The sequence below is a fragment of the Lonchura striata genome, chromosome 2 (genome assembly GCF_050655825.1).
Source record: "Lonchura striata isolate lonStrDom1 chromosome 2, ASM5065582v1, whole genome shotgun sequence".
Taxonomy (NCBI): domain Eukaryota; kingdom Metazoa; phylum Chordata; class Aves; order Passeriformes; family Estrildidae; genus Lonchura; species Lonchura striata.
This window is the reverse complement of record NC_140704.1, coordinates 105185416-105205937: the sequence shown is the minus strand read 5'-3', so window position 1 is coordinate 105205937 and position 20522 is coordinate 105185416. Positions and strand designations below refer to the sequence as shown.

At 36.2% G+C, this 20522-nt stretch overlaps 1 protein-coding gene across 13 annotated transcripts in view; it reads right to left on the bottom strand.

Moving 5' to 3' along the window:
• The window catches only part of PIEZO2 (piezo type mechanosensitive ion channel component 2), a 284271-nt gene that overhangs the window by 236647 nt on the left and 27102 nt on the right, over positions 1-20522 (bottom strand). The window contains exon 1 of one of the 13 annotated variants that reach the window (XM_085571910.1): positions 4219-4420. The exons of 11 other annotated variants lie outside the window; for them this stretch is intronic. The gene's annotated coding sequence lies outside the window, so the exon portion shown is untranslated. Of the gene's footprint in view, positions 1-4218; positions 4421-20522 lie in introns of those variants that run through there. One more of the 13 variants, XM_085571909.1, reaches the window with a different exon arrangement.

The window sequence follows — 20522 nt, the reverse complement described above, 5'->3', positions numbered from 1 at the left end:
TCAGCTTGTCACTGATGCAACAACAAAGGGCCCAAAAAAGCAAATTAACCCATCCTCTGCACTCCCTCTGGTATTCGCAGAGTTCTTCTGCAAAAGGAGCAGTACACAGACATCCAAAACATCTTAAATTGAATGTCCCATTTAAGATCACTGGAATTCCATCAACAGAAAAAGCACCTATAAAGATGAGTTTCCTGGCAAACCAAGTGGGATAGAAGTTTCTGGGTATTTTGGATACATTGGTCAGTTCACAGTATCAAAATTATCATAATTTTACCATTTTAGGCTTATTACTGCTTCTTAAAATTGTCTAATCGATTTGCAAAATTAATTTCAGGCGACTTCTTGAACTATACCTCAAAATTTACTGCTTTCTATTCCTAGAGCTGTGTACTCAAAAGCTTTTTTCCTCTACTGCTACATAAACAGGACTGTTAACAGAGATTATATTTCCATTCAAACCTTTCCTTATGTATTTTTTCATATAAAGCATCCATAAAACCCTTTAGTTTCTCAGCTTTAAAAGGATGTGTTTGTCTACAGCAAACACTAAACAAAAAGGCTTAAACTGGAAAATATGTTCAAAGTCCATACACACTTTTTGCTCTTCAGGCTTTTTTTAAACTATATCTCACCAAGTTTTCTAACAGTCTCTATTGAGAAAAATTCAGAAATGTGATCTTCACCTGTGAAGTTCTGCTGTAGTTCACAGCCCAATAATAGCAATAATACACAATTTGGAAAATACATAAAAATCAGAGTCATTAATACATAGCATTAAAAGCAAATTAACTTTTATTTTGTATCACCTGAAGTACTTTGAAGTACTTCCCTTAGACAGAAAGAAAAGAGCACTTCATAAAATGTAAGACTGACTTCTCCATTCATAAGCAACTATTTAAAATATTTCAGTTTATATGTATAGAAAATAAAAGGTGTTGTACAAGCCTTTAAAGATTTTTATCATCTTTCACAGCAATGGACAGATTGATTTACAGCTAAAACATTTAATTCATCTTTAAGACAGGTATGTACAGTGTGTGCTATACAAAATTAAAAAGGAAACACAGACAAAAAAAACAAAACTAAAAAAAAAATCATAGATCACATGATAACATTGTCCTTCTATAATTTATTTTTCATTGTTTTATGCTAGCCAAAGTAGGCCTTTGAAAAAATTTAATACTGCTTCATAGACACATCAGGTTTCTACACGTAGAATTCTAACATCTGTTACATATTATTATTTCCTATTTCAACCAACAGTTTTCTTTCCTCCATTTAAAGAGAATAATATGCATAGAAACAGTGTTTTACCTGTTATATAAAAAATACTGGAGAGCAAAGTGAGGGACAATAAAGAAATTCACAATAAGCTTGAACTTGGAAAGAGGAGGGAAAAAAACAGCCTCATAAATCATGTGTTTAGTTTTATTCCACAAAAATTTTAAGAGTACTTAATTCAGAAGTGGAAACTACGTGTTCAGAAAAAACAGCCTTCAAGAGTGCAGGCGTAGTACCAAAGGGCTACTGACTCCTCATTTGTGAACTAGAATTCTGTCAAAAGCCACAGCAACAGAAAATAAGAAGGAAGTGAAGACAGAATTAGCTATCCACTCACTATTTCTGAATTTAATTAGGAAAAAAGCACTGTCATTATTGTTGACAGAATTATGTATTGCTTGTTATACCATTTTCTGTTCAAGAAATATGTAAAAATATCTCTGTCACATATTTCACATATTTCTACTGTAGGTTTGAGAATATTATGTATCTTTCTTAATGTTATCTTATCCAGAGTCTTGTGTGCTTTAACATGAGAAGAAATTCATTCAGCCAACTACACTGAAGTAATGTGTCTTCTGCCTTCAGCAGGATATTGCATGGTGTTTGTATCCTGTTTAAACAACTTTATAGCTGCAAGATTAAGAAAGCTATGCAATGATATTCTTTAAGAAATGGTACATTTAGACTAAAATTTGGCCTTTCATGCTTATTTTTCCAGTAAGACAAAAATATATTTTCAGTGAAAATATTAATTGGTAAAGTGCTCCTGAAAAAAAATGCCTAACCCTGAGCAGGCCAGGGTTGTTGTCTAAAAGACAGAGGTGATGCTGTGATGCTGTTCACTCATTCTTATATCCAGCTGATCTGAAATAAGAGACCAAACTACAGAAAGGAAAAGGAATCAGCAGCTGAATGACCTTTGAAACTTCTCAGTCTCCAGGAGGCCAAGTATCCAACACTCAAAGCTAGGACAACTCAGCACCAGATTCCTGCCTGTAATGCTGTAATTTTTCTTAGTTATACCATGGTTAATATCCATTATATCCTCATTATTCTGAAAAAATCCCCAATTTCCATGCAATTCAGATGACTAAAACAGCTACAGATGTAGTAGCCTTTGCGTCTAGGTATAACATATGAATGAGCCACTGATACCCAGCCCAGATGAAAAGCTTCTGGTGCAAAAGCTCATCCTAAGTCAAATGCTGAAGCAAATCTATCTCCTCCTCCAAACCAAGGTGTTCTACGTGACAAGTCATGAATGTGTGTGATGAGTTGTCAATTCCTCCAGGAAGAGATACAGTTGAGATCCCTCTTACCAATAAGGCACTGTCCTAATGTCATGATTATTTAGGCCTTTCCACTTGTGCTGCTCTCCAGTAAGACATTTACCAGCCAGTTCCCACATTCTCTGGAATATTCTAAATTGGTGAAGTTCTGGGGGCTTTTTGTTTGTTGGTTAGGTTTTTTTACCCTAGTCATCTTACAGACATCAAGAGCTGCACAACCAAGGCAAGTAGGTCCAGCATTAGGCCATATGGACTCAGTCTTCTGTCAGAGACTGAAATGTTATAATTTATGGCTTGAACATCTTCATTGTCTATTATAGCAAAATTGTACAAAAGCTGCAGAGAAAACCACCAAAAACCTGAGTGGAGCCCTACACTGCTCCTTTGACAGACTATGTGAACTATACAAGAGCTTGGTAAAGTAAGTAAATGTCAAAAGAGGTAAAAATTTAAATTCCCACCTCCATTAGCCAACCAGATAAGTACTTCCAACAATGTGATATAAAGAGGAAAGGTCAAAACTGCTGAGAAAAGTCTGGTTGCCTTGTATTCTGCATAAAGCCCTTATTTATAAGTCTCTTTAATTTCTGGTAACCCTCCCTCTTGGTATCAACCAGCAAATGTGAGAAGAAAGGGAACAGTAATATTTTATTCTTTTCCTAAAAATTCATGCACGTAGCATTCTTTAACCAAAACTCAGACACATGCATAGTAGCAATACAGTAAAATAGCAGCAAACTGGCCTCCAGTATTTCCTTACAGTTTCTGATGCCTCTGCCCCCAGAGGTAGGGGTGTCCTTGAGAAGAAAGCTCACCTAATTCACACTGAAATGGAGACCCAGAAGGCTGTACACAGCTTGCTATGTTGTCTATGAGCACTGCTTTACAAACTAATGTAATAAGAAGTGAACTCATTCACTGTTGGCAGTATGACCCAGCATTAATCACCTACAGAGCTGAATCTCCCAGAAAGGTGATCAACCAGTTGCTCTCATCTCCACTATAATTTTATGAGCCAGTTAAGGTACAAAGGGGGACTTTTCAATTCAGAGTCACAAGCGCAAATCTTGTTTCTGAGGATTCCTCACTTTTACCTGACACAGCCATTACTAACCAAATGCAGTAGAAATAAATTAAACTAAGATTAAAAATTAAATTCACTTGATCAGAAATATGCATTACCATTTCTGAAAAAGAAAGGCTACTTTTAAAAATTGCTATTTTTCATATCTTCTAACACTTCATATTTCAAACTTGTTCCAGAAATACAAAATTTGTTTCAGAACTTTTTCCTCCAACATTTTTTACAATTACATTTAAAAAAACTTGCCACATATTGCAAAATTAGTTTATGCTGTAAACAACCTATTTGAAAAGATAAAACTCTGATAATGACCAAAAATGTTCCTCTTCAAAAACTCTTCTCGTAATGACAAATATGTGATAGGCATAGTGCCCAGAGAACTTTAGCTCACAGATATTTACTTTCTTTTTATTTATTGAAATTTAGAAGAATGGATTAACTCCTGACATAGTTTTGGTCTCACTTCTGAGTATTGCACTTAAACAACACTTTTGACAGATGAGATTGGAATGATACACTGCTATGCAAGACAGTTAAGTGAAGTGCATGTAATCTTACCATTCCTTTAGAGTAAAATAATGGCCATAGCCTCTGGTTGTGCAGTGCAGAACTGTGTCTGCTCAGGACAAGTTCCCTCCTGCATCAGCCCATACTCCCTCCACATCCAACAGCTCTGCTGATAACGCTGTGCTAACACACACCACTCCCCAGCCAGCTCCTGAGCCAACATTTCAACAAGGGGCTGCTCCGTGTGCCACACCTAGAGAGAAAACTTTTCAGTTTTGGAAAAAGCAAAAAACCAAAAAAAAAAAAAAAACCAACAACAACAACAACAACAAAAATAAAGACGAATAGGATGCTTTTGGTTCATGTCAGTACTTCTACAATCACATTTTTTCACCTGTCAGCATTCATCAGAAGAGATAACTGCTGGACAGTTAACAGTTTAGCAATGGCTTGGGAATTTTTTTTCCCTTGCTTTTTTTTGCCTTTTCTCTATTTCTCCAAGAAGCAGTTTTAGTAAGCTCTCTCTCCATCAGAAACCATCTGGAACAGATTTTAACTTCATGGCAAATATTCCATGGGAATAAATCAGAAGGAGGAGAAGACAAAACACCTTGTTCACCACTTTCTTTCAGCGATTAGGAACAGGAGTTGTATTTCCCAGCTGTATTTGACAGCAAGAAAATGAACAAAGGATCTCAAGTATAACCATACCACAATCATCATCTTACTTAGAATAATGTCTTTTAAAGCTGTATCCACTTTCACAAGCAAATCCATGTCAATACACTTTACTGCCATGATTAAGTATACAAATATTTCCAAATTAAAAACATGATGGACCCCATCATCAGTAATTTTTCCCATTCAAAAGATCAGCTACACATTGTAATTCATTTCAATTTCAGTGCCAACTGAAACTAAATTCATTTATTGGTCTGGGAAGTGGAAAGAGATGTCTTCTTAATTCCTCCACTGAGGTGGCTGCCCGCAGAAGGGACACTGAATTCTTACCCTTGCTTCAGCAACAGCTCTTCTATCTCCAGGCTCCTCTCTCTAGGAAAGTAACTGGGAGCTGAAGAAATAACTCTGCTCCTCACTCATTTTCATGGGATGAGAAAAGCATGTTCCTGTTTCCTTGGACATCTGGAGACAGTAGTCTGGTTCTGCTGTTACAGTTGCATAACCCTGTCAAGACTCAGACTAAAAATAACAGCAAACTCAGAACACAGATGACAATCAAATGTCACACAGTGCTACTGCTATGCACAACATCAACCAGGGACAGATTTGGAGAGAGCTGGGTAACAGAGAGACCTCCATGAGCAGAAGGGGACTGAGACCTTCATTTACAGCTGCTAAGAAGCTACAGAGACCCAGAACACCTACCCAGTCAGATGTTTCCAGCAACTGGAAGTGTGAATTTCAGCATATATTACCATTCCTCCGTCACCATTCACACTCATTGTCTTTTAAAACGCATAAACCACCATAAGATGCAGAAAGAACCAAATAATTTATCACCATCTTTTGCTTACTGACATCAGTCCTAAAAAACCCTGAGTCAGATGAAGGACATGTTAAAAAACTAACCCAGATGAACACTTCTAAGGAACATAAACATGATTAAACATCAGAGAGGTGTTAACACTGAAAAGTATGAGTGTCATTAGTGAATTTACAAATACGAATTCAGAGTTTGAAACTCTGCCATTATTTATTCCAGTAGAGGAAAGGATAGATAAACTTCCTTTCTTGGTCCATCACTGAATAAAAAGGACCCAGAGGATTGAACTGCAAGCCATAAATCTGAATGATGAAGGAGCATTTCAGACAGTGCTACAAATCCACAGTGTTTACCAAAGGAAACAGAATTTTTAAAAATAGGTAACTCCAGGATATCATCAAGTACATAAAGGAGATACAAACTCCTCATTCTTGCAATGTACCTATTCCAAACTGATGTTGCTTGTACAAAATAATAAATCTCTCTTTGTTTGAAGAACTGTGCATTTCTCCCTCTCCTTACAAATACATGAGGTAACTTTCTCTCATTGTAAAGAAGCCTCAAGCTATTACAAGAATCTCCTTAGGAATGCCATGAATTGTCTTGCAAACTATTTCTCCTAACTCGGAACTGGGAAAGGAACCTGAAGAACTAAAAGAGTCTCAGAACCCACGGACATATTAGGAGGCTGTTTATAATCTGCAAATCTAATCTGATCATTAAGATTACCTTTTCTGGACAGGTAGTACTTAAACCCATCTGACTCCCAATGAAATTTCACATGCACATGACCACAGCCTATGCAAGAGAGCTCTACTGGGACAGATGTATTTTACTGTGAGTCTCAAATGCAACACTTATCTAACACTGAATGAAAAACATCATTCAGAAATCCTACTATTGGAACAAAACCATGGTCTTGTCCCATTTTTACACAGCAAAGTAATAGTTATTATAATTACTCCATATAGCAATTTAACACACAAAAAAAGTCTCAGTTGTGCATTTATTTCAAGTAGTAACATTCCCCAGAAAGTGCAGAGCACATCTGAATCTGTTTCTTTGCACATCACTCAAGAAACTTTCCCTACACTCATGGAGCTGCAATCCGTGGCACTCCCTTCAGGTAGCCAAACCTCTTGGACTTATGGGATGCTTTCTTCCATGTATCAATTTTGTTTTGTACAGCATCTGTAGCAATGTTTTCTTCCTCTGTAATATGTTTTGAAGAAATTCCCCCAGACTTTTGATAAGCTCTCAGCCAAATATTAAGAGCAAGACTGGAAATTCAAAATGATTTAATACCCCTTTCATGTTTATAAAACAAACCATTGTGTCCTTGTCCAAGAATATTTGAATGTGGGAAGTTAAGAAGAAGTTTAACTTGAAGAAAACTTCCCACGCAGTTAGTAATTCTAATCTGTTTATATCTAGGCTCAATATAAAGTCTGACTACGTATTTCTTTGGAGTCAAGCCACTGACCTGAAGACATCAAATAGTATAATGCAGCATCCCACCAGATTAAAAAATAAAACAGTCATCCCAACAAAGAAATCAGGATCCTGGAGTCACCACTACAGAACTTCTAGAGCTCTCATCTTACTCAATTGCAAATTAAAGGATTTTTTGTTGCAGGGGAAGACAGAGAACAAAAACTTGCCATCATTAGGCCTTTTCTGAACATAAGGAAATGGGTACAGTAAACTTAAGGGTCTCAATATGAATCTTCATTCAAAAAACACAATACTGTTCTTATATCATTAAGGAAAACCAAGATTAAAAAAAAAAAAAAAAAAGGCAAACCAGAAACTCAGCATGTTTTTAATTGAGCAAGATCTCAAATATGAAGAAATGAGTCCACTGAGAATCTCAGATCTGTCCTTGAGAAAGAGCCAAAGTATACATCCTGGAGGATTAAAACTAAGTGAAGAGCACATTAAATATGATTTAAACATATCCCAAAAATATAAGAAATATATAAACACCAAACTGTCTTTCAAGTTAAAAAAAAAAAAAAATGCTTTTCTTTACAATCTCTGCAGGGCAGCCAATGATCCTTACAGACAGGAGTTCTACATACAGTGAAGATAACAGCAGTAAAGGCTTACATAATCCTTGTGACTTTATTTATGAGCACTTCCATTTGTAGAAATTTTTATCTGGTTAATAAAGTATTTTTGTCAGTAAACTGACCAAAAAATTTATACCATCTGAGAACACAAACATGGATTTCAAAGTGGTCTTTATGAGCAAACTGACCAAATTAGTCTTGGATGAAGTGTATAGCTCCAGAAATGTGCCAGAATAAGTAGAATGCTGGGGTTTGTTCAAACACAAGGATTCTCTTCATTAAAAGTTAGACCAATGTACAAGAGCCAGTCAGGAGAGTGTCTCAGAAGTATTCCCATTTGTCATGCTTGGAAAATAACTAACTTCATCCCTTGCTACATGGTCTTAAGTGATGGAAGTGGGAAGATAAAGTTGCAGAAAGAAAAATAGAACCTACTAACAAGCTTGAGTGATACCGAACTCAGTAATGATGTTCTGTTAATGTGTTATTGGAAAGTTCATTTACTACAGAAGCAAGAGAAAGTTTGCCTAAAAGTAGGATCAAAAATAATAGTAATAATTATAAAAAGGATTTATTGAAATAAATTAGTTGGTTTGGTTTGTTGTTTTGTGATTTTTTTTAACCCAAGAAAATTGAAAACAATTTCTCAGTTTGAAATCAGGGGAAAATAATGGTGGAAATGTGATTTTTTTTTTCCCCTGCTTTATCCATTCATATAAGATTCCCTTCTCTGTCATAATTAGCTATCCACTTCTAAAGTACTTCAATGTGGCATTATAGTTAATTTTGAATATTCAATGCTCCCACATAATTTTCTTGCTTTTTATTACTAAACAATTTTGAGAACTATTTTTTTTAATCTAAAACTTGCAAGTTATTTAATTATAGCTACCAGAAAATGCACCCTTTATAAATAAATAAACAATCATCAAGATTACCTTCTCAGCTCTTTGATCAGAATAAATGCATATTAGCAGAAAAATTCCCACCATCATCTTAATTGGTAGCATAAATAAATTAGGACCTTGTTACCAAGATATGGTAAAGCAAGCTGGAGTTAAGTGTGATTACATAACAAGCAACAGATCATGAACATGACCAGAGAACATTTATCTTTTGCTTAGGGCATCGCAGTCTACTTGTAAAAACATCAATCCTCAACAAATTGGCTTCAGTGTGGCTTCACTGTCCCTAGACTACCAAAGAACATTACAGAGCAGACAACTTCAGTGCACAAGACTACTCAGGGTAGAGAAAAGGGAAGTATCCTTACCTAGTTTATACAGGTAAGAAACCAATCCAGAGAAAATTACTACACTTTATCACATGTACATGACAGCCCTGTAGCAATGTGACAGCAAATTCCCAACCTAAACCTGCAGTTCCAAGAACACAGCCATTCCACAAAAATTTAGTATTGCCTCTCTTCCTAAGGGTGCTGTATGTACATACAAGCAAGACTTTACTCTGAAATCAGTTTGTTTTGTTTTTTTTTTTAATTCAAGAGAAACAAAAACACAAAATTACTCCTCTAATCATATTCACGTTGTTTTTCTGGTAGATTTCCCCATACTATTTGTGTCACTTTCTGTTTGAAAACATCATAGACTGAGTCACAAGCTGGAACTCCAATTGTCACAATATGTTGTGCTGTGCTGCAGCATCTGAACACCTTTCAGGAAAAAATGAACATGTGCAAAATACAATCACACCTTTTGAGAAACTGGAGGCAGTAAAGGGATAAGGATTACTTCAAGGAAGGATGCAGCCCAGGAGCCCAAAACTGTTTCCACCCTTCAAGAGGAAAGTCCTAATGCTCCTAACCTGCCTCCAAATGCATTCATTAGCAGCCTTAAGTGGGATCTTAAAGGGGGGTGCCCCTGTAGCCAGCAATCCCTTCATTTAAATGGGAAAAAATTGTGAGAATATATTTACAGGAAATCATAAATCTAACCTCAATGCCTCAGAATTCTCAACCATATCTTGTATGAAACCTATGTTTATTTCTGAATTATGATTAAACATGTCAACTTTTGGCACTCAAATTAAAAAGTGCAACAGGATATGCATTTCAAAAAATGGCACATTTGCTTTCCTGGGGGTCTTGTGTTTTAAGCCAACAGGTTGGTTTAAATTGAACTGTTGATATCACTAAAATAATAAATTAACCTTTAAGAAAAGATCAATAGATGTAGTAAAATCATACTTAACTCCAAATCATTGGGTGGTTTTCTTCTTCTTCTAAACTAATAGAGTTATTGAAGCCTTTTCCTTCCTGTTACTCTCTTCCCTAAAATTCACAACAATCCAAAAAAAAAACAGTTCAAATTTAAAGGATAAAATTTCAACAGACATTATACAATTATTTAAAACAATCTAATCATTGCCTTTAGTGGTTCATAATACAGAATCCGATGCTTAGTTTACCTGAACTACAAAGAAACACAGGAAACCCAGGGACTTCATCCAAATCAGCACAGTAATACCCTGATCCTGCACTCCTTACACAAGCATTTCTGTCCTCTTTCCCAGGACTGTTCCAGGAAGGGCAGATGAATTCACAAACTTCACCAGTATCCACAATCCAGTAGCTGAACTTGTGCCTTAGACAAAATACACTTCTTGCTCATAAACCACTGTAACCTGATCAACCAGTGACTCAAATCTGTCATACCACACTCTTGAAAACAGGAACAGCCAGCCAGAAACCTGTCCTGTAAAAATATTTTTTCACTGCGCTAAGTGACCCTTTACCAACAATATCAGATGCAAAAAATGTGATCATCTCAAAATGTCCAAGAATACTGTTTTGTTTGTGGGTGTAATTCTTAAAAACAAAGAGATTTTTAGTTCAAATCCATTTATGGACACGGCAAAACAACAGCGTGCATGCCATGTTCTCACTCTCCTAATCAGCAGACAAGACACTGGTAAATTGGTCTGTTTAGGCAAAAGTGCAAAGAATAATAAAAAAAAAAAAACAGTCCCAGAAGGGGCCAAATACTGAATGGCCTCATCTGAAAATGGGAACTGTAGTCCAACATATCCCAAAGAAGAAATGTTATTTTTGTGTCTGGAGAAAATTTGAGTCAAGCTTGATAGGAATATTTCTGATCTCTGAAGTGCTTTGTGAACTTCACCCTGCACTGTCCAGCCCAACAAGGCTGCTTTTGTGGATGATGACACAGAGCACAGACAGCAAAGCAACCAATGTGCTTGTCCATACAGAGTTACAGTTTTAACTCCAGATTTAGAAAGCACACAAAATATATTTGTAATTATGCATGAGACAGGCTACTAATTCAATGTATACATTTTATTAATTTAGCTCATCCCTCCTGCCAAAAATGCAATTGCCTTCCAGCAGATGAACATCAACAAGGTAAGCCAAAAGCCATTTATCAACTTTTAGCCGAGAAATATTTGAAGAGCTTAAAAAAAAAAGCAACTATTAAAATGCAGATTGGAAAAAACATGAATGGCTTGATTATTACATGGAGTCCTGGAGTGGAAAGAGGGGAGCACATCCTGTTTTGAGGTTAGGAAAAATTGGCAATCTGAATCTGACCCCCACCCTTTTTTGTGAGATCTCTGCATAATAAATTTGACATTTCAGAAGAAAGCTTCCATTCTCCTCCAGAAATCCTGTGCAAAGGAGTTATGAGAAGTGGGTCCTCCACTCCATTTTTTTCAGTCATCCACAGGATTTCCAAAAATAATACTTGCCCAGATGTTGAATCAGACTTTTAGTTTATATGCAGGCAGCAGAATCAGTAGATTTGAAATTAGCTTCAGATACTGTTAGTGAGGAAATATCACTTCCCTCCAAATTCAACATCTAAAAGTTTTTTGCATTTTTATGCTTATTAAAAAAAATAATAAGATTTATAGGCCAAGAATTAATATATGAGCTCTAAATCAATGCCTCTTTCAAGATCAGAACTTCTGGATGCAAAGAAATCCTTAATCATGGTCAAACCCGGGCATTAATTGTACCCAAACATTCCACCTGAGCCACCTGCACTCCTTATTTTACTGAAAAAACCCACAAGCAAGATGGTAGAAGCTACACCTAGTTCTAAAAATGGCAGGCCATCTCAGACACAATAATTTAAAATGTATCTGTAGTTTTAAGTCTGTTTTTTCTTAGTTCAGTATCGAGATTTATTCTTGACTCTACCAATCCCACATTTTTTTCATTTGATTAACAAATTTAACCTCAAAATAAGGCAAAAAGATGGAGCCTGTATCTCTAATGCTTGATCACTGTATTCAAACTTGGATGAGGTGGGAGGGGAACACCAAAATTCCCCTCAAAACAGTGACAAACCTGTCCAGCAGGTAGGTATGCCATGTTCCTGCAACATGGGAAAGGTTTGCCTTAGGAAAGTACACTTCATGGCTCAAACATCTGCTATTTCTTCTTAGTCAAAGCACATCCAGAACATGCAAAAATACATTGCAGCATATTCTCAAGATATTAATATTCTGCAATATTCATATTCTTGAAAATATGAATATGCTTCTATTAGAATACTTTGTTTGGGAAATGAGGATTTTAAATAAATATGGAGCCAAATCCTAAAGCCTTTAACCTGGGAAAACTTCCATTCCCCAAAGTACAGCAAGAAGTCAAGTTCTCTTTTTGTTAGGTTTATACAGATTTAAATGGATTTAACCACATTTCTTGACTTCAAATCTATTAATCTGAAACTTAAGACCATCTTCTAGAGAAAATGGAGAAAGAACAAAACCCTAGCCCAGGATTATTTCAGTATGAAGCATCAGGTCTGCTAAGACTATAGCACCAAAATAAGGAGAATAATACATTTAAATAGTACTACAATCCTGCCATTACTCCAATGGTCTTGAACTAGTATCTTTGTCCCTACTATCAATCCTCTTAAGAACAACAAAAGGACAAAGATAATTCTCTGGAATACCCAGAAAGATGACATTTTTTTAAAATGCCTTAAGTATCAGTCTTAACATGTTTCATGTGTTCCATTTATCTATAAAACCTGAAAACCAGACATGTTAAAATCCTGGTCACCAGAAAGCAGCAACTTTTCTGATTCCATTTGTACTCTTTTGGATACAGAACATAAGTGGACACTTCATGCTCAAGGAGGACTCCTCTATCAGGCATGGGGCCATGAAACACCTACCAGAAATACCATCATGCAAATAGACAAGAGGAGGTAATTTTACAGTCTGTGTTCGCATAGCTGAAGGAATAATCAAGGAAACCAGAGTTTGTACTACTGAGCTCTGCCATGAGGCTTTGAAGATGTATATGACTACTTTTCAAAGAAACTAAAGCAAAAATTTTGGTTTTTTGTTTTTTTTTTTTTTTTTTTTGGGAGGGGGGAGAGCGATGTACAGATGCAGAGGATCAAGGTTATAATAAGCAGAAATCAATTCTGAATGCTGCACTTCAGCTATTCCTGGAACTCTTTCCCCCCCCCCCCCCCCCCACACACACACAATTTGTTCCTGAAACACAAGCAGCAGTAGCACCAAAAAAGCAAAACCCAAAGAAAGAACATCCTTCTAGTAAAAATAAACTTTTTTGGAAAAGTGATACATGTACATATGCTTACACACACCCCAGACTAAATCAGCCATCCCTTTTGTCATGGTTTAACCCCAGTCAGTAGCTAAGCACCACACAGATGTTCAGTCACTATCCCTCCACCCCACCCTGGTGAGACAGGGAGAAGAACTGGAAGAAAAGGTAAAAGCTGGGGATTGAGACTAGAACAGTTTATTAACTGAAATAAAGTAAAATATAGTAGTAATAATAAAATATATATTTAAAATACTTGAAAGAAAGTAAAAATAAAAAATACAGTAGCAGAACTAATATTAGGAAAAGAGAGAAAGTAATAAAACCCAAGAAGTAGAACTGATGTACAACACAGTTACTCACCACCAACTGAGTAATACCCATCCCATCCCCAAGCAGTGATTGGTGCTCTCAGCCAGTTCTCCCCAGTTTATAGAATGAACATGACAATCTGTGGCATGGAACATCCCCCTGGCTGCTTCAGGACCACATGTCCTGCTCACGTTGCCAACCAGCTTCTTTGTTCACCTGGTCACTGGCAGAGCATGAGACTCTGAAAATACCTGGGCTTAGAGTAAGCAACTAATACATCAGTGTGTTATCAACATTGCTCTCACACTAAATCTGAAACAGCTCTGGGCCAGGTATTGAGAAGAAAACTAACTCTGTCCTAGCTAGAAGTGGACATCCTAGCATATCTAATCCCTAAGGTATAGGGAAATTGGTTATCTCAGTATTTGGAGATCAAAAGGTGTCACTTAACATGTTACAAGTGAAGTTTATTCTTCCAACTCTACCTTTTGATACCAAGCATGATGGTCTCCTTCCCAGACTTTGCAGAAATTATTATCTTTGCAACACAGTTATGCATTAACACTACAAATTTTAGGTGGAAAAAGTAATCTCCATTGCTAGTCATCTTGTTCTACTTTGTTCTTACACAAGCTACTGTAGTTCCAAGGCATAGTTACTATTTCTCTCAATTTGTTCTCCAGAAAGACACAGAGCTCAAATCACTGCTTTTCTCTTCACAGAACTACCAAACAAGCATCATGATCTCACAGTACTCAACATAAACTTCATAAGCATTTCAAAATAAAAAAAAAAAAAAACCAAACCTCACAAGAATTCTTCTGAAATATTTACACTGTTTATTCATCAGTACTATATAATACAAACTTGTGACATGGTCTGTGTAATCTTTTTCCATCACATTATTTACATTTAAATCATGTTTTATGCAAGTTGGCATTCAGTTAAAGAGACTCCAATAGCCCTGTGTAAACATCTCTTTTGCCATTGAGTCTGGATATAGCCACATAGTTTTGGATTGCAAAAATAGTAACAAAACACTGGAGGTAGTTCACAAAGCATATTATTGAGGAAAGAAGTTAATTGTCTCTGTCAAGATGAAGAGAGATTAATTGTTTCACTGAGTCGAAGTGGAAGATTCTATAAAAAGACACCTGAAGGGCAAAGCACACCATGCAGGAGAAGGGAGTGCATTACATACTGGATTACTAAGTGAACTGACCTCATCTGAATATAAAAAAGGGGGTTTTCTTCTCTTCATGAGTAACCCCACACCCAAAACCAATACCAGGTGTGCTACTGATGGATTTAGCACTGTTCAGGAACATAGGAATTAAATTTGAGCAGATTACTAGAAATTCTGTGGCACTGATTTCCCATTTTCTGTGAAATCCCTCAGGAATGTGAAAAAGAAGCTTTACTGTCAAGCAAAATCAATTGCTATAGAAAGCTTCACCAGGTTTAGCCATAGCACCCAAATCATTTGGATAGGAAGATTTCCCAACCAGCTCATCTGAGGAGAACTTTTTATTTACTAGGGTGATCTTACAGGTCTTTGATTTCTGATTCTGTGGTTAATTAAAAAAGCAAAGACATAGCAAGTTACCCTAATTCGTAGTGAGGAATGTAAAATGTCACAAAATGACAAATAGTTCAATCCCTGCAGAGTGCGAAAACTCAGTGGCAAAATACCAAATAGCATGAAGTCATAGATATTAAGCAATCAGCTCTTATTTCTTCTAGTTTGGTCCCAAAATAAAACAAAGACAGGAAGGAAAGAAAAGGGAACACAAAAGCAAAAATCTAACTCAATGCAAAATATTTAAAATTATTTTAGAAACAAGGAATGGATATTATTGCCTTATAATCTAGTGATACTCTCCTAAAGCATCACCTCCTCACTTTTGCTTGCATGAAAAGAGCAATCCTGTTTCCTGACAGGCTGCACATTTCAACTATCCTTGAAAATATGTATTTAGGAAATAAACAAAAAATAAGTTCGTTTGGAATTCTAGGTTAGAATTCAAATGAAATCATCAAAGTGAGCATAAGGACATTGAAACCTCTGATATCCTGGTTTTCTGTTTAAGATACAGCAACTCACAAGTTCTAATACCTTAACATCTCTGAGCACAGAGACACAGCTCAGAGACACAGCTTCTGTTTGGGCTCATCTGTAATTTGTATGATTAGTGCAGTGAATGTGTGCATCAATACCCACCTGGGATTTGTTTTACTGGGTAAAAACATGCTGCTCACAGAAACCCTAACAAGAGTTTGCTGTTAGATGGATCCATCTGTGGACATTAACATAAATAAGAATCCGTATCTTCTTATTTGAATTTAATATCAAATTCTGTCTTTGGCAGAAGTGGCTTTAAAATCTATGATTCATATTGCTCCAGATCTTTTTAATGAAAATGCAAGTCCTAAGTATACTGTCGGATGGATGCCTCGATATTAGTCTTCTTTACTATTATTCTTTTACAGTGTTTCCTGCATTTTCTACTTTCTCTTATCTCTGTGAAGTTTTTCTTCATTAATACTATTTAAACCAGTGAGTGCATGTCTTCAGCAACTTTCACCTGCAAAGTCTAGTGGAGGCATCCTCTACAAATTTGACAATTTCTCTTAAAGGCAACTTTTCAGCTTTCCATTCTGATTCATCAGTTTCACAGCATCCTCTGCTATCACAGCTCTTTGTTTTTTCTATACAGCTGTGTAAATCTGAATCACAGATATGATGATCAAGTTCAAGTTTTGGCTGATATTTTGTAAAAAAACAACAAAAAAACCTCCCACCCTCTAATGCACCATGATTTCAGCTACTTCATGCACAAACATTCTCACGTTTGGCTTGCAACCTCCTCTACTACTCTTTTTCCTCACATAAGGTTAGTAAGGACCAACCTGTGGCTTCATTAGCTCACACACCTCCTGTGTAATCCAAGGGCAGATCCAGGGCTGGAGGTACACAACAAAAGAGAGAGGACAAAATAATGAACCTGCAGAAGCTCAGCGACCTTGGGACACAGGCACACAGTGCCACTCTGGTTGCCTCCTGTCACTGGGAAGCCACTGACACCTTCCATGAGCACTAGTCCAGGCTGGCTTTTTTCCAATTCCAAAAGAAATGGGCTTTATTGTCTTTCAGCTAAATGAAAATTCCTGTAACAAGTTACATGTCAACCGCCTAATGACAAGAAAGCAATAAATTATAAAATGTTTTACAGGGAGAAAACATTTAATCACTCTCTACACAAAAGCAAGAAGTTTTTAAAGGTATGTTTAACAAAAAAACACAAGAGAGTTTTGTTCATGTCTTGGAAGTTGACAACAATTCAACTCAAGCCCTTAAATAAATGCCTCTAATCTCCATCATTCTAACACTCAAAACAAATACATCCAACATACCAACAAATTAGCACTAATTTCCTTAATTTATGTAAATTGTAATTATTTACATGCAACCAAAACTTGAAATTAATTCTAGAGAGCAAACTTCTTTACAGCAGAATCATTAAATCATTCACTGCCTTTACATATGGTTAAAAAAAAGCAAAGATTCATTCTTAATAGCTTCATTGATATCTCGTTACTGCATTAATTAATTTTTAAGTTGTTCTGAAATTAGAATCTTCTTCTGGAATTACAAAAAAAAAAAAGAGAAAAGCAGCAGTCTTTTTTCTCTCTTTGTCCAAATTTCAACATGGCTAAAAGAAAGACTTGGACAGACTTACTGCCCAGAATAATATTGTGAAAATCATGATTAGCTTATTACAAAAATGAAATACTACTCATTATGTGTTTATTTATGAGATTTCTAATTTGCTTCACAAGGAGCTTAAAAGGATGGCCATAAGCAAGACAGGAAATACCAAGAATGTTGACTATCATCCACAAGCATGCTAATGTGAAACAGAAATTGTAAGAATACAGAAAACTGTACAAATTAATCTAATTGAATCCTGTAACACCAAAATTTAGCCATATTTGGAAATGAAAGCAAGTTAAGACTCTGAGAAAGAATATAAAGGTCTGAGACCTATTTCCACATCACATCCACCTCAACAGGAAACTTTCCAGGACTATCCTGTCTCCTAAAACACTTTAGCACACAGGTGTTATGATATTGTGATAATAGCACATATTTTGACTGACAGAAGCTAAGAAAACCACCTTAACATTGATATCATCACTTAATACTGATGATAATTTACTTGCTTTTGTCTCAAAAATAGCCACTTATTCAAAGTAATTTATTTCACACAATGATCAGTACAGCTGACACAAAGTATTAGAAGTTATTTTTGAGTGAGAATTGCAGTTGAAAAGACAACTGTTTCTATTACAGCTTGCCAAACAAGCCAGGTAACTGAAAGATATTAGGACACATGAGTATAACCAAGTATTTCTTCCTACTTGCCCAACTATTCTTCAACTACTGACCTCAGTGATTTCCCCTGCAAGAACTCAGTCCCAAGTTTTTAGCTGCTAGAAGGTGACAAAATGTCTAGCAAACTTCTAAGCAAAGAATATTAGAAAAAAAGGGAAAATTATTTACTGTCTCTGCTAACTAGTATGAACAGGCCATCCAGAAAACCTCTAGCTATCACATGGTACAAGTACCTGCATTTTTTTGGACTTACACTGAACCTCTTCATGAATCATCAATGCAGTTTGTCACCAAACCCACTGACAACAGTGGGACCTTGCCTAATTATTATGTGCCAGAGAGATATTTTTCTTGTCCTTCAAACAGAGCTCAGAGAATGAAGAAAAATCTTCACCACAGTGTGTAGGGGTGAGATGAGAAAAAGCCAAGCATTCATGTGTTCTTCTCTGACAAAAGGAAATTTGAGGGTATTCAGAAAATGCTCACTAAAAACATCTGTCCCAATGCTATATCCATCTGCAAATATTTATATTGTACTTTTATGACATTTCTGCTTGCATGCAGAAGGTCTGAAAACAGGCTGAAACACTGACAAGTAATACACGTGCCAAAAAAATTTAGGGGATGTATTTCACTCAAAATCTGTATCATAAAATAATTCTCACATGAATTAAGATTAACCTCTGTTAACCTGGATGACCTTACTGCAGTATTTTACAAAGATACACTTCTGAACTATACAAGACCCCAATCACTGCCTTCTCACTTGGCACATCTAATGTAAACCCTAAATCAATCCCACTCTTCAAACAATGTCCTCTTCCCTCCTTCTTCCTGCTCTCCCCTTCCCAGACACAAACCTTTTCTTGTCCAGCTGTACTGCAATCCAGCACCTCCGGGCATTCAGGAAAGGAAACAAGCTAGGAGGCCATGAGAAGGACAGATGGCTGCAGCTCTGGGAAGCATTAAAGGCATTATCTGTAGGAAAGTTACACTAGACCCATCACCTCATGTCTCATTTGGAATAGCTAGGACTACTATCCCTGCCACTTACACCTCCCTCTCCTGTAAAGAAGGAGGTGTGTTCATGAAGGTTAAATGGTAACTGGCAGTAAAGCATCTTTAAGAAAAGATCATCACCACTGCTTTGCGTGTATAAACCTTTCTGAACCCAAGTCTCCTAAATCAAAATTAAATACAAAGTGTAGAAGAGCTTGTAGTCTTTATGGAGCACAGGAAACTCCCAAATTTCCTGAAAATGGTAATGTCCCATGGATATGAGCAGCTTGAAAAATACAAGGTAAAAGGCCTTCCAACATTCTTTATGCTCAGTAGAAATGTTAAGAACACTGTCTCCAGTAGAAAAGACTTTATTTTTTTCCTACAGTATTTTGGACTTACACAGGCATCTATGGCCTGAAAGTCAACAGTCACAGCTAAGACTACTTTAAAATTTCAGAGATAGAAAAGACAACAGTACATGCCCTCAAAAAAAAAAAAAAAAAAAAAAAAATCTACCTTTATAGTAATAGAACAGGAAGCTTGCAAGTTTCCCTGAAATTGAGTTTTGCTTGCATCACCCTACCTCACCATCTTGTCCCTGCCTTCCCTAGATGCCACAGCTGCTTAGGCTCTTCTTTTGCACTCACCAAGAAAACCTGCTAATTCTGTCTAGTGAGGCAGAAGAAATGGAGTATATCTCTGTGGCCCTTACTGAGATACAAGGAAAGGGAAAAAAAAAAAAAAATCGGAATTTCCATTAACAGGATCCATGAGAAACTTTAGTTTAAGCCACCTCTCCAATCCCAAAATTCAAGCTCCTTAACCAGTACCAACACTTAAGTGGGTGCATATGCTGCAAATGGCCTTTATCTTCAGTGTCTGCACAGCTCATTTGTGGCTTCCAATATTTCAAATACCACATTCAGAGTTAGAAGCTCACCATCAAAAAGATTCAAATATTACTCTGCGTTAGCATTTTTTAATGACTCTTTAAATAAACCCTGAGAAACCAGATTTGAAAATGTAATATAACAGAAATCTAGAACTTTAATGAAAGCAAGCCATTAATACTAATAAATTATATTCTGAGTTATGTCAGATGGCTGAAAGACAAACATCTAGATACAAGGATATAGTGTATTTTTCTTAATCTGTAACTTGAGTTAAAAATAAAAGGCTCACCATTGCAACTTAAAATCTTCAGCTGCACTAATATAGCCACATGTTAAAATGAGTATGATGCAAAACAGATTTTGAAAAGGATATTAGAAGAATCAGAACTATATTTCAAATCTCATTCAATTTCCCATGCTGACTCTTCAAAACGTTTGCAAATGTCAATATATGTCTTTCTCTGTCCATAATCTGCCTTTTTGATATTAGTCATTAACAAAATTCATTGTGGTGTTTTCCTTCAGTGGATATTTTTAAAAAGGTATTTAATAGTTTTTACATAAAATACTGTAACAGATATTCACCATCAGCCACCTCCAGGACAGA